The 13,230-nt window shown below is 44.2% G+C and overlaps 1 protein-coding gene across 5 annotated transcripts in view; it reads left to right on the forward strand.

Annotated features, from left to right (window-relative positions):
• Positions 1–13,230, forward strand: part of DIP2B (disco interacting protein 2 homolog B) — a 236,315-nt gene that overhangs the window by 125,511 nt on the left and 97,574 nt on the right. The window lies entirely within an intron of this gene.

Raw genomic sequence — 13,230 nt, forward strand, 5'->3', positions numbered from 1 at the left:
TTAATTAAAAGAAATATTTTAGTATCGCTCTTCGCCCTTTCTCTATAATAGAAGTGTCAACCAAATTCATGATCGACAATGACAAATTGAAACACACACATGCGATTGGTGCCAGTGAGAGATTTATATGTATGGTGTATACGCGAGTCAACTTAGCCTTTTGTAGATATAGCATAAACTTGCTTAATTAGACCTGCTTTCTGATTTAGCTAAACTTTTTCCAGCCCAGTGAAGCACCACAACTTCTCTTTCAGGTAACTGTCAGCAACACAGCAGTAAATATCAACACAAAGCAGATTATTGTTGTGGATCACACAGGGAGAATAAAGGGTAAAATATTTAACTGCAGCAGTGTTTTGTTTTTTTAAATATATTTTTATTGATTTCAGAGAGGAAGGGAGAAGGAGAGAGAGATAGAAACATCAATGATGAGAATCATTGATCAGCTGCCTCCTGCACACCCCCTACAGGGGATCGAGCCTGCATCCCAGACATGTGCCCTTGGCCAGAAGTGAACCCGGGACCCTTCAGTCCACAGGCCAACGTTCTATCCACTGAGCCAAACCGGCTAGGGCTGCAGCAGTGTTTTCACTATATTCTGTGCAGTGAGAAAACCTGAAGTCATTTTCAAGGTCCACCATTTCTTACTTCTTTTTAGTTGGGTCAAGTTTCTAAGCTTTCTAAATCTGCATTTTCCGACTCATGAAAAGAAAATAGAATTCCACTGAGTGTCCTATCTACCTACTCCAGGACTTCTTTGAGGATCAAATGAGATGAGACATGGGAAAACACTTCACAGACATTTGGTTAAAGTGTAAAATGTTTGCACCTGGCTATAAAGCAAGCCGTGTTCCTGGGCTGAAGAAACTGCAAGGAGACTAGTCACTAGGGAGACTAGTGACTACCTGACATCATTACCCAGACGGACATATTAGCCTTTTATATAGATAGATGGCCTGTAGCTAAGGAGCGGAAGCCAGGCATTGCTACATGACGTCGTTACTCGGCACCCACAGCCACCATTTCCCGGCTGGGCTGGGCTATGGGCTGCATTTTGTGCCATGGGGTGTCGGCTGCAATTTGGTGGGCTGTCACTCGGGGTGGTGGCAGGGTCTGTGTCCCACTTGGGGGAAACCGAGTGTTCTTTATGTGCTTCTGTAAATGGCCAATTCATGTCATGGCAGCTCCTGTGTTGGGCATCTGCCCCCTGGTGGTCAGTGTGTGTCATAGTGATCAATCAGACAGTTGGACACTTAGCATATTAGCCTTTTATGTATATAGATTTATTTAAAGAATCGGTGCAAAGATAATTTCTATCAGTCTAAAAGATCGCTGTAGTGTACATACATAAATATGCTCCCTGAAGTTTTCTTTATGGAAGGGGTTTCAGAAACTGATTTTGGACAACAGGCATTGTAATTGTTAAAAATTCAGATCTGCCCTGGCCAGTGTGACTCAGTTGGTTGGGCATCCTCCCATGCACCCAAAGGTTGCTGGTTTGATTCCCACTCAAGGCACATACCCAGGTTACAGGTTCAGTTCCCAGTAGGGGGCATGCAGGAGGTTGCTCTCTCATTGATGTTTCTTTCTCTCTTTCTCTCTAAAAGTCAATAAAGATATTTTTAAATTTTCAGATTTTATGCAATTTTCTTATGAATTGTATCACAGTAGATTAAAATTTATACATTTTCATTCTTTTGTTTGGTTCAAATAGAGAACAAAATTCAAATCCTTTAATATTTTTAAGCATAGTTCTACTCATTTACATGATTAGTATGAATGAAATCATTGTAATTTCTCACAACTGAGTAATAAAGAATAGTTAGCATAGATCAGCCACATGAACATTTTTTCAAATATGAAGATAAAATTGAATATACGTTTTTCCAATTTTATAATGGAGAAATAGAAATTAAAGTCCTACATTGGTTAATTTACATTTATTTTCTTACAAGTTGTACTTGTTATAAGGAATATCTATAGTTATATCTATAAATTAACTATCTTGACATATATTCATATTTCAAATATAAATGTAAACATAATAAAAATTAATTATAAAGAAAAAACATCTCAAAGATCTTAGTAGCTCATTTGGCTGTTCACCAGAAGCTGATCATATTGTCTCCACAACAGCTGATGAAGGTGTTAAAACTGGGAGGCCTCCCTCCCCTGGATGGGTCTGATTGAGCAGAGCTCTGCCTCAGCTCTGTTTTGCAACTCCCCTGCTGTTTAAATTGCTCTTGAGGTTCAGCAGTGGCATCTCCTGAAGGACTCCACACCTTTTGCTTTAGGACAGTACTGCAGCTTCTGGTTTTGATGGCATTGTTCTAAACATTCCATTCTGTCGTTGTGTATTTGAGATTGTGACCTTTGTGTGTTTGATTTTCTTCCTTTGACTTTGTTCTGCTATCTTTCACTTCATTCAGTTGTATGTGTCTCCTGCTTCAAAATAGGATCACACCTGTTACTGGCTCCTTGGCCCAGGTTTCCACATTATTTTAGCCCCAGACCTTTACCTATTGCCCTTTTAGGGATAAGACATACCACATTCAGAATGTGGTTATGTATTAACATCCTCTAGCTTGTCCTGGTAAGAAGTTTTGGTGACCCAAAGGTTTTTCCCACACTGGGATTACTATTGTGATTGCTGCTTATTTTGCTGGAGGGGATTTGCTCACCGGTATTCCCGTATATATGCACGTATGCTGCTTTTGTTAGTTGTTCCACACCCCTTTCATCATATTCTTCTATGTTCAGTCCTACCTTTGAGATTGTGCAAGTGGTATATGACCAACTTAAAATGAAACAAAAGAAAACCCCATGTTTTATCCTCTCTCTCTAAAGTCTCTGGTAACTCATCTCAAGGATAGAGGCCTCTTGATGACTTCATCTAATTGTATGAAATCTTTGAGAGGCACATTTTTTGCATAAAGCTTGTATGGCAGAGAAACCCAACTAAGCAGCCTTTCAGCTTTACATTCACCATACCCTTTAAATCGTTATCTCTTCATTTTTGTCTTTGTTTTTTTCTAGTTACCCACTATCATTGGTGGAAATGAGGAGACAGACAAGATCTTAATTACTTATTTTAACCAAAATACTGGGTGCAGGCAATGCATAAGACCTAGCCAGAGCCAATTACTGCCAGAGATACAAGATGAGTTAAGACCAGCCTCTGACCTCAAGTTATTTATACTATAGTAGGAGAGATAGCACAAGGTATACAAATCGAGACTATAAAAGATAAAGTCAAATAAGTACTTAAGACAGTTCTAAACAAAGTACAGTGGAAATTCAAAGGAACATGAACCTAAAACCAGCTACTGAAATCTGGAACAGCATTTTGGAATGCTATAGAACATTTCCAACTGCATAAATATTTAGTAGGCCTCTTTGTGTGTGGAGGAGTGGAGGGTGGGATGTATTGTCTTTTATCTCATTTTGATTTAAAAGTTCCTTCCCAAGTGAGGATCGTAATGGAAAGAATATGGAATTCTTTATTCCAGCTCTGCTCTTCATTTGCTAGGTTTCGATAGTGTCATAGTCACTGTGAAGTGGAGCATACATTGTAATCAGATCTGTCCCCATATGCCTTCAGAAGGAAGTCTGCAGTCTTCCTCTTGGGGCTTCTCTTTCCTCCTGAGTTGTCCTAGAACGGCTTGGGATATAGGCAGTACAAAAGGAATGGTGTGCAGTTGCCACACCCAGAAGGGAAGAGCCTCATAGTCTGCTGCTGCGTCCCGGTGCCTCATGGGGTGCTGTGAAAACTGCTCCTGACTTGTGAACAGTAATGCCGACCTGCTACTAACCCTGCTTCCCGCGTTAGCCATTCTGGTGGAGGAGCCCTCTGTGCTCGGCTGGGCCAAGGTACCATCTTGTATTCTCAGGGCAGAGCTCTTGGTATGGTGCTCCTTTAGCCCCAGGCACAGCTTTTCCTGTTACTAAATGGCCCAGGAAGCTGTGGATCAGGATCTGTTCAGATGCTGGCCATTTCACAGACCCAGAACTCCCAGCATCCCTCTCTCCCAGAATCCCCCCCTAGGAATCAGGCTGATGGCCCTTTTTCCAGATTCAAAATGCAAACACTGTCATTCTCTCCTGCAGGCAATGAGTGAGGTTAATCTCCCTTCCTTCTGAGGAATGCTCTCAGTGACTCAGAGGTGTTTTAGCTCCCAGGGGAGATTCCCTGAGTGATTCAAGGTATCCTCATCCACCCTTTTTGGGATGGAGTGGACTGGAGACTCTCGTTCTAATGATTCAAGGTAATTATTGACACATTCTTACTAGAGAAAAACAGATTAATCTGTGGTGGGTGTCCTGCTTCCTTACTGGTATCTATTAGATGGTGTTATTGTGAAGATAAAAGGAGATGGTGTCATGAAAGTTAAAAGAGCCATAGAAATGTATTATCTTTGTTATTCTGTCATTTCCTGTTTAAGTCCCTTCAAAGGCCGCGCCTTTGGCTTAGGACCAGTGACCTGACCTCCCTTTTCTTCTCCAGCCTCATTCTGTATCATTTTACATCTTTCAGGGCAGTCTTTCTTAGACTTGTCAAGATTTTTCTTCCTCACTGGACTTTTACAAATACTAGATACCATGCTTTTGTATGAGGTGGCTTTTACCTGTCTCTGCCTAGCTAAAGCCTACATCAGTGTCTCTCTTTAATAGATCTTCTCTGAAGCTCTAATACAAATTAAATTCCCCATTACGTGGCCCCAGAGAGCCTTGTTCTTTTTCCTTTTCTGCATATATCACATATAAAAGATGTGTGTGAATTGGTGATCAGTTATTAATATATTTCTTCTCTGGACACTAGCACCAAGACCAATGAGTGTGACTACTCTGTTCACTCCTAAAAAGTTGAATGTTTTTTCCCTTGATTCTCAAAGCACATCCTGCTTGACTGTATTACTCTCACAGGTGAGAATATCTGTGAAATCATCAGCAGAGGTGAAAGATGAAAAGCTGAGGCTTGCTTTCTTCCATCTTCCTGAATGGAAAGTTTTGCATAGTTTTATACTACTAAATAGCAGCTTCTTTTTTTAGGTTATCATTGTTATTGTATTCAAACAATAGAATCACAGAAGAGTCTGATGTCTCTTTCCACATAAATTATGTACATGTTGATCATGGAGAAAGAAGGCTTTGTGTTGTAAAAGAAGTTAAAATTTGCGGGTTTTCTTAAACTTACTGTTAAACCTCGTAACGGCATCACTATTTAAACAAAATGGTGACCCCTAGTGGATATTCTGCATAACGGACTGAAAGATCAGGAACCCCCAAACTAAAGCTGTCACTGTATGAAAATTAGTAAGTAATCTTTTTCTTTGGATCTCAAGTATGTTTCACACTAGAATTTAACAGTTTTGAAGAATGCTTGATTTAAGTTTGCAGCTGTCATTCTAGCATTTAACTGTACTTGGTGCCTTTTAAAATTACTTTGATTTTTATATATAACTTTAAACAAAACAATAAAACACTAAAAATATGTGAGTGCTCACCATAACCTAATTCCTACTTAGGAACTTTTTGTCCCATCTAATCGTTACAATTGTATATGAATACAGGAGTTGGCAAAAGTAGGTTTACAGTTATGAGTACACAAAACAGTTTGTTCTTGTTTAATTATTTATGAATTATGTTATTTTCCAGACAAATAAACCTACTTTTGCCCCACCCCCTGTAGTTTTAACATACACAGTTGTAATCATATTATGTACATATTTTGTATTCTTTTATGGCTTGACTAGAGGCTGGGTGTATGAAATTTATGCACAGGTGCAGTCCCCAGGCCTGGCTGGCCATCAAAGCGCAAGCATCTGTCATGGAAGGGCAGGTCCCAGCTGACCTCTGGGCCCTGGACAGCACCTGGGCCCCCAGACCCCTCATGCCCCACTCCGCCTGAGTCACAGCACCCGAGTCCCCACAGGGAGATTCAGTGGTGCTGTACGGAAGCCAGGCGGGCAACACGCTCTCTCCCCACCAGCCTCACACACTGGCTCCTGCGCAAACCCACGGGGAGCCCAACCAGCCCCTGCGGTCCCGGCAGCTGCGGCCCAGCTCACCTGAAAGAGGCCGCACGGGTGCAGGGAGGGCTTCTCATGGGCTTCCCCGGCACACGAGCCCTGGCGTCCCAAGGGAGGGTGGCAGGGGGAGTGAGAGCAAGCTTGGGGGGACACCCCACATTCTCACCTCACCTCGGTCCCCATCACCCCTGCCCCCAGGTAGCCTGCAAGAGGTTGCAGCATGTCAAAGATGCCCGCCATGTTCTGCGCTGCCCCCTGGTGGTCAGTGCATGTCATAGCGAGCGGTCAAACTCGTGGACTCCCAGTCGAACAACCACCCGAGGGGACAATTCATATTAGGGTTTTCTTATATAGGATGTTTCATTTAGACTTTTTCATGGTATTTACTGTCTCGTTATGTTGATACTAGGGGCCCGGTGCACGAAATTCATGCACTGGGTGTGGGGCAGGGGGGAGTGTCCCTCAGCCCAGCCTGCCCCCTCTCACATACTGGGAGCCCTCAGGCATTGACCCCCATCACCCTCCAATCACAGGATCGGCCCCTTGCCCAGGCCGGACGCCTCTGGCTGAGGCGTCCGGCCCGGGCAGCGGGGACCCACAGCTGCAGCGGCCCCGCGATCCTGGGCTTCGCTTTAGGCCCAGGCAAGGGACCCCTAGCTCCTGGGACTGCCAGCTTCGACCGTGCCCAGCTCCCATCGCTGGCTCCACCCCTACTTCCTGCTATCACTGGCCAGGGCGGCAAAGGCACCTGATTCTCCGATCATGGCTGGGGGGCAGGGCAAAGGCGGCCCCAGGGCCGCCTTTGCCCTGCCCCCCAGCTCTTAGCTCCCCCCTGGGTTTCCAATCACTGTCAGTGGCAGGGGGCTTCTTCCTGCTTTCCCTTTCGCCTCCCTGCATTGTGCCTACATATGCAAATTAACCGCCATCTTGTTGGCAGTTAACTGCCAATCTTAGTTGGCAGTTAATTTGCATATAGCCCTGATTAGCCAATGAAAAGGGCAGCTCATACGCCAATTACCATTTTTCTCTTTTATTAGTGTTGATATTGTTAACTCTATCTTTGCTTTTGTCATCTTACTGTGGTAGTGAAACTGTACATGCCTTATTCTAAGTAGAGAAATCCCTATTTCTGGGGCCCAGGTAATTCCTGAGGTCTGGTAGGAGTGTGAAACCCTGGCCAGGGAATGATTCATCTTTAAGCAGCATCTTGCCTGCCCAGCTGACGCTGGACATGCTGTTAAATAACACCCTGCTGTGCTCCTGTGTTTCCAGACCCCTCACTCCTCTCTTTGGTGCCACCCCAGCTGCATTGTTTTCTGCCCCCTTCCACAACAAACTGTCATCCTGGCAAGTAAGCTAAGGTGGGAATAAGCCTTCCAAAATTATTTTAATCCAGCCACAACGTAATTTCCCCCCTCCGACTCCAAATATGCATTGATTTGCCAATGCTTTTGGGGAAAGAAAAAGGAGACCATTGATTTTAGATGATAGGAAAAGGATATCCTGCTCATCCTATCTAATAAAAGAGAAAAATGGTAATTGGCGTACGACGATACCCTTTTCATTGGCTAATCAGGGCTATATGCAAATTAACTGCCAACTAAGATTGACAGTTAACTGCCAACAAGATGGCGGCTAATTTGCATACGTAGGCACAATGCAGGGAGGCAAAAGGGAAAGCAGTAAGAAGCCCCCTGCCACTGACAGTGATCAGAAACCCAGGGGGGAGCTAAGAGATGGGGGGCAGGGCAAAGGCAGCCCTGGGGCCGCCTTTGCCCTGCCCCCCAGCCATGATCGGAGAATCAGGCGCCTTTGCCGCCCTGGCCAGTGATAGCAGGAAGTAGGGGTGGAGCCAGCGATGGGAGCTGGGCACGGTCGAAGCTGGCAGTCCCAGGAGCTAGGGGTCCCTTGCCTGGGCCTAAAGCGGAGCCCACAATCGCGGGGCCGCTGCAGCTGCGGGTCCCCGCTGCCCGGGCCGGACGCCTAGGCCAGAGGCGTTAGGCTGGGCAGGGGCAGAGCCTGCAACCGCGGGGAGCTGGGGGTCCCCTGTCCAGGCCTGACACCTCTGCCGGAGGCCTCAGGCCTGGTCAAGGGGCCGATCCGGTGATTGGTGATCGGAGGGTGATGAGGGTCAACTCCTCTGGCCGAGGCATCAGGCCTGGGTGGGGGGCGGAGCCGGGGATTGGGGGGATATGATGGTCCCCTTGCCCAGGCCTGAAGCCTGGGTCAGAGGCGTCAGGCTTGGGCGGGGGGTGGAGCAAGCGATCAGAGGGAGATGGGGGTCCCCTGCCCAGGCATGATTCCTGGGCCAGAGGCCTCAGGCCTGGGCGGGGGCCAGAGCCAGTGATCGGGGGGAGATGGGGGTCCCCTGTCCAAGCCTGACACCTCTGGCGGAGGCATCAGGCCTGGGCAAGGGGCCGATCCTGCGATTGGAGGGTGATGGGGGTCAACGCCTGAGGGCTCCCAGTATGTGAGAGGGGGCAGGCTGGGCTGAGGAACACTCCCCTCCCCACACACACCCAGTGCACGAATTTCGTGCACCGGGCCCCTAGTAGTGTCGTAATTTATTTAGGAAGCTGAAGACCGAATATTACTTTAATTTATGGTAAATGTGGTGTGACCTTCAAATTAAGAAAAACCAATATCATTTTTTATTTTCTTCTTTACTCTTAACTATTATTTTGATGTTCTAAAGAGAGCGTGTGTTATTTTTATAATCCAAATAGAGAACTTTTCTAAGTTGTAGAAATTCAATAAAGCCTATGGAAAAATATATACCATCCAAAGTCATTGCTATTAACATTTTCCTATATTTGCTTCCAGTTTTTTCATTACATAATAAAATATATTTATAACTCATATTCTAAAAAGTAAATTCAAATACATGGGAATAAAAGTTTATAGAATGCATATATTAATTGGAGAGTAATTATTAACATTCAAAGAAGATTAACAGAGTTTTATTATTAAGCATCTCTGTTATACTTAAAGTGACTCAATTACTAGGAATTCATTTTACACTTTTCTCCTTTCACTTCGCTTTTAGATAGGCTCTCTTGAAGTAGATGTATCACACATTTTAATCAAGATTATTGTGTCAGGAATTCATGTTTTTTTGACAATATGATTTGGGCACCTGAGGAATGGTCACTGAACAAATTTGTCAGCCATTTATTGAAACTGCAAATCAACTTTTTTCTTTTATTTCTGGCAAGCTACAGGAAATGTTTGTCATGATTTTAGACCAAAAAGAAGCCTGGTCTGCTTGGATGACGAGGTCCCTGAGGGAGCTGAGATAAGCATTGCAGAGCATCATTCTGATGTTGCCTGGTGAAGAGCTTGTTGTGTTGTGAGGCTTTTTTTTTTGGTGCCAGTTCAGTAGATCTCTTAGCTAAGTATCATCTGACTCTGATTCTCAGTTCTCATTAGATGTCTGTGTTTGTGTTATATCTCCTTGTGGTTTGGTCCATGACAATCTCTAGATAATCTGAGTGGAGATGTTCATTCTCTCTAATTCTTCCTCAAGTAAAAGTATTAACTCCCAGTTCCCCTGTCACCTCCCCCCCCCCATCATTTCTTTGTTTCAATTTTTATTCTTTAGCTGACATTATCTTCTTTATCCTAATTAATTGCATTGCAAAATACTAAGTAAAAGCCTACGTGAGAGTGCTATGGTAAAAATACATGAACCGTTTTTGTCCATCTTCTGTGAAATGCAAATCCATATTTATCCCTGTCATACTCTGGATTACTAATGCCTGATTTGGAAGTACCATATTTCTTAGCAGGATGGTTTGATCAATCCTAGCAAATCTGCTTATTTAATTTAAAAAATTATCAGCGATAAGTACTTTAGCTATATATTCAGTTTGGCCCCCAAAAAGTAATACAAAGCTAGTCTTTTAAACCTGATGCTCTGTTTAAGTCAAACCATTTTCCCTGTGCATATTTGCAAGCAAGGTACCTCATGTGTGGTAATGTGATTTCCTTCCTGTGTCATCTGACCATGTAGATAAAAATAGCCCCTTCCTATTTGTTGTCCTCTATTTAAAGTTAATTGGAATATGTTTTTTAACTTTCTCATTAAATTTATTGGGATGCCGTTTGTTAATAAAATTATATAGGCTTCAGGTGTACAATTCTATAATACGATACCTGCATATTGCATTGTGTGTTCACTACCCCAAGTCAAGTCTCCTATCACCATTCATCCCCCCCATATCCTCTTCTAAGTTCCTCAACTCCAATTGGAATATGTTTTAAATAGTTTCTCTAATGAATGGCCGAAAGTTTTTAGAGGGGCTTTTTGCAGAATCTTTCACATGAAGGCAGGTGATTAAAAAAACACAAATTCTTGTCTAGCTGCTGACTGTAAATCCTGAAGCATTTAGATACTTGCAGACTAAATTATTAATTCTCATTAGAATTTAGACTTTCCTCTAAAGTCTTGGGAGAATTTTCACAACCTTTTTTAAAAATATATTTTTATTGATTTCAGAGAGGAAGGGAGAGGGATAGATAGAAACATCAATGATGAGAGAGAATCATTGATCGGTTGCCTCCTGCACGCCTCCCACTGGAGATCAAGCCCGCAACCCCGGCATGTGCCCTTGCCCGGAATCAAACTCAGGCCAACGCTCTATCCACTGAGCCAGACCGGCTAGAGCATCACAACCTTTTTGTAACCTTTTCTGATGGAGACCAGTGGAGTGAGACAGACCTGGTTTTAAATCTTGGCTCTGTCATTCTCTGGCTCTGTGACTTTGGATAAAATGATACATGCCTCTGCTTCTTTTTCTATAGTAAGTTGATAGTGCTGACTTTATCGATTGTTGTGAGGAAGAAGACAAAATGTGAAAACTTTTTATGCGTGCTTCTACATGCACAGTGCCTAGCACAAAGCAAACACTTAAACATTAGCTTTTATTGTTCCAGCCTGGGAGTGGCAAGCTTTTTCTGTAATGAGGCAGATAGTAAATATTTTAGGTTTTGAGGACCATGTGGTCTCTGCCACAGCTAACCAGCTCTGCCTTTACAGTGCCAAAGCATCCATAGGCAGTGTGTAAACAGATGAGCGTAGCTGTGTTCCGATAAAACTATTTGTAAAAATAGACATGGGCTATAGTTTGCTGACTTCTATTCTAGAGGAATAAAACTAACAAATGAAACAAGACATGAAAGTATTAAGAATTCAGTATAACTCTCCTGTGAAGTAGATTATCAAGAGAATTTAGACTGATTTAAAGCTTCAATCTGCAACCTCAGACAGCACCTTTCAAAATCTCAGTGTTAAAACATGTTCTGCTTGGTTAACGTATTTTATAATAAAAATGCCAGCTACCAGGAACCATAAAAAATAAGACATTTCTAGATTCATAACAGCACTTTTGTGGAGAACTTCCTAAAATATACTCTTTTGCCTTCTTAAAAACCTTGTATAAAAAAATAATCAAACTTAAAAAAAAAATGACCTTTGCATTATATCTTCTGATTTTGGTCAGGCCTCAGTTGGTGATTTTTGTGCTCCACATGGTGCCAGTTTGGGTCACTAAGTGCTTTCACCTGGTGTGCACAGGTTGGTCTGGAAGGTCCAAGATGGCTTCACTCACATCTGGTGCCTTGGTGGGGGCAGTTGGGAGGCTGGGCTCAGCTGGAACTGTCAGCTCTTACACACGGCCTCTCAAGCATGCTAATAATTATTTTTTTAAAATGATATGACATGCCTAGCCGGCATGGCTCAGTGGTTGAGTGTCAGCCTATGAACCAGGAGGTCACGCTTCAGTTCCCTGTCAGGGCATATGCCCGGGTTGTGGACTCTATCCCCAGGAGGTGGCGGGCAGGAGGCAGCCGATAGTAGTATGACATTATGAGTCCCAGTTCCCATAGTACCATAGTACCCTCAGCCTTCACTAAGGTCTGTGGGGCTGCTGCTTATACTCCCTGGACCACTGTGCAAGCAGATTCTCAGCTGTAGTCTGGAGCAATGCAGTTTCTGGATTGGTGACATCTTATTGTAGTGGGCACCTAATTTGCTATGTGTAAGCTGCCTTGCTGGGCACAACTAAGTGCTATTAAAGAAACTTAAAACATGCCGTATAAAGAAGGAAAACCTGCAGTGTGTGACCAGATGGCTGAACCTGGAGGATATGGTGCTGAGTAGAAAAGCCAGTCACAGAAGGACAAATACTGTATGATTCCACTTATATGAGGAATCTAAAATAGTCATACTGATGGAAGCAGAGAGTAGAATGTTGATTGCCAGGGGCTGGGGAGAGGGGGAAACGGTGAGTTATTACTGTAATGGTCAAAAGTTTTAGTTATATAAGATGAATGTTCTAGAGAACTGCTATGCAAAATTGTGCATATAGTTAACAATAATGTATTGTGCACTTAAAAATTATTAAAAGGGTAACTCTGACCATGTACTCAGTGGTTAGAGCATTGGCCCACACACAGAAGGGTCTTGGGTTTGACTCCTGGTCAAGGGCCCATACCTTGGTTGCAGGTTCGATCCTTGGGGGCCCTGGTTGGGGTGCCTGCAGGAGGCAACCAATTGATGTGTCATTCTCAACATAGATGCCTGTCTGTCTATCTGTCTCTCCCACACATACATCTTCCCTCCCTTCCAGTCTCTAAAAAGCAATCGAAAAATTATCCTCAGGGTGAGGATTAACAAAAAAAAAAAAAACTATTAAAAGGGGAGATTTCATGTTAAATGTTCTTACTTTATTTAAAAAACTAGAGGCCGGGTGCATGAAATTCATGCATGGGGGGTGGGTCTTTCAGCCCGGCCTTCACCCTCTCCCAATCCGGGACCCCTCAGGTAGGGTCCCTAAGTCTGGCCAGCGATCAGTGCCTATCAGGGCTTTCCTTCCCCCAGCTGCCAGCAGCAGGCCCCACTACTGCTTGCCATCTGTGCGGCGCTACCCCCCTTCCCCCCTTGGCCACTGGTCGCTTCCCTCTGCAGGCTACAGGTGTGGGGTGCGATCGCTTGGCTGGCCTGGACCTCCTTCTGTGGGGCGATCACTGGCTGACCCTGCACACCCGCCACAGCATCGCTGGCCAGTGGCCTGGGCCTCCCTCTGTGGGTGATCGATCACGGGGCTCCCATATTGATCGCCCTGTAGAGGGAGGCCCGCCCACCGCCGCAGCACCACCAGCCGGGTAGCCTAGGCCTCCACCTGAGGACGCTGGCCAGGTG

Source organism: Myotis daubentonii, chromosome 2 (genome assembly GCF_963259705.1).
Source record: "Myotis daubentonii chromosome 2, mMyoDau2.1, whole genome shotgun sequence".
Classification (NCBI taxonomy): Eukaryota; Metazoa; Chordata; class Mammalia; order Chiroptera; family Vespertilionidae; genus Myotis; species Myotis daubentonii.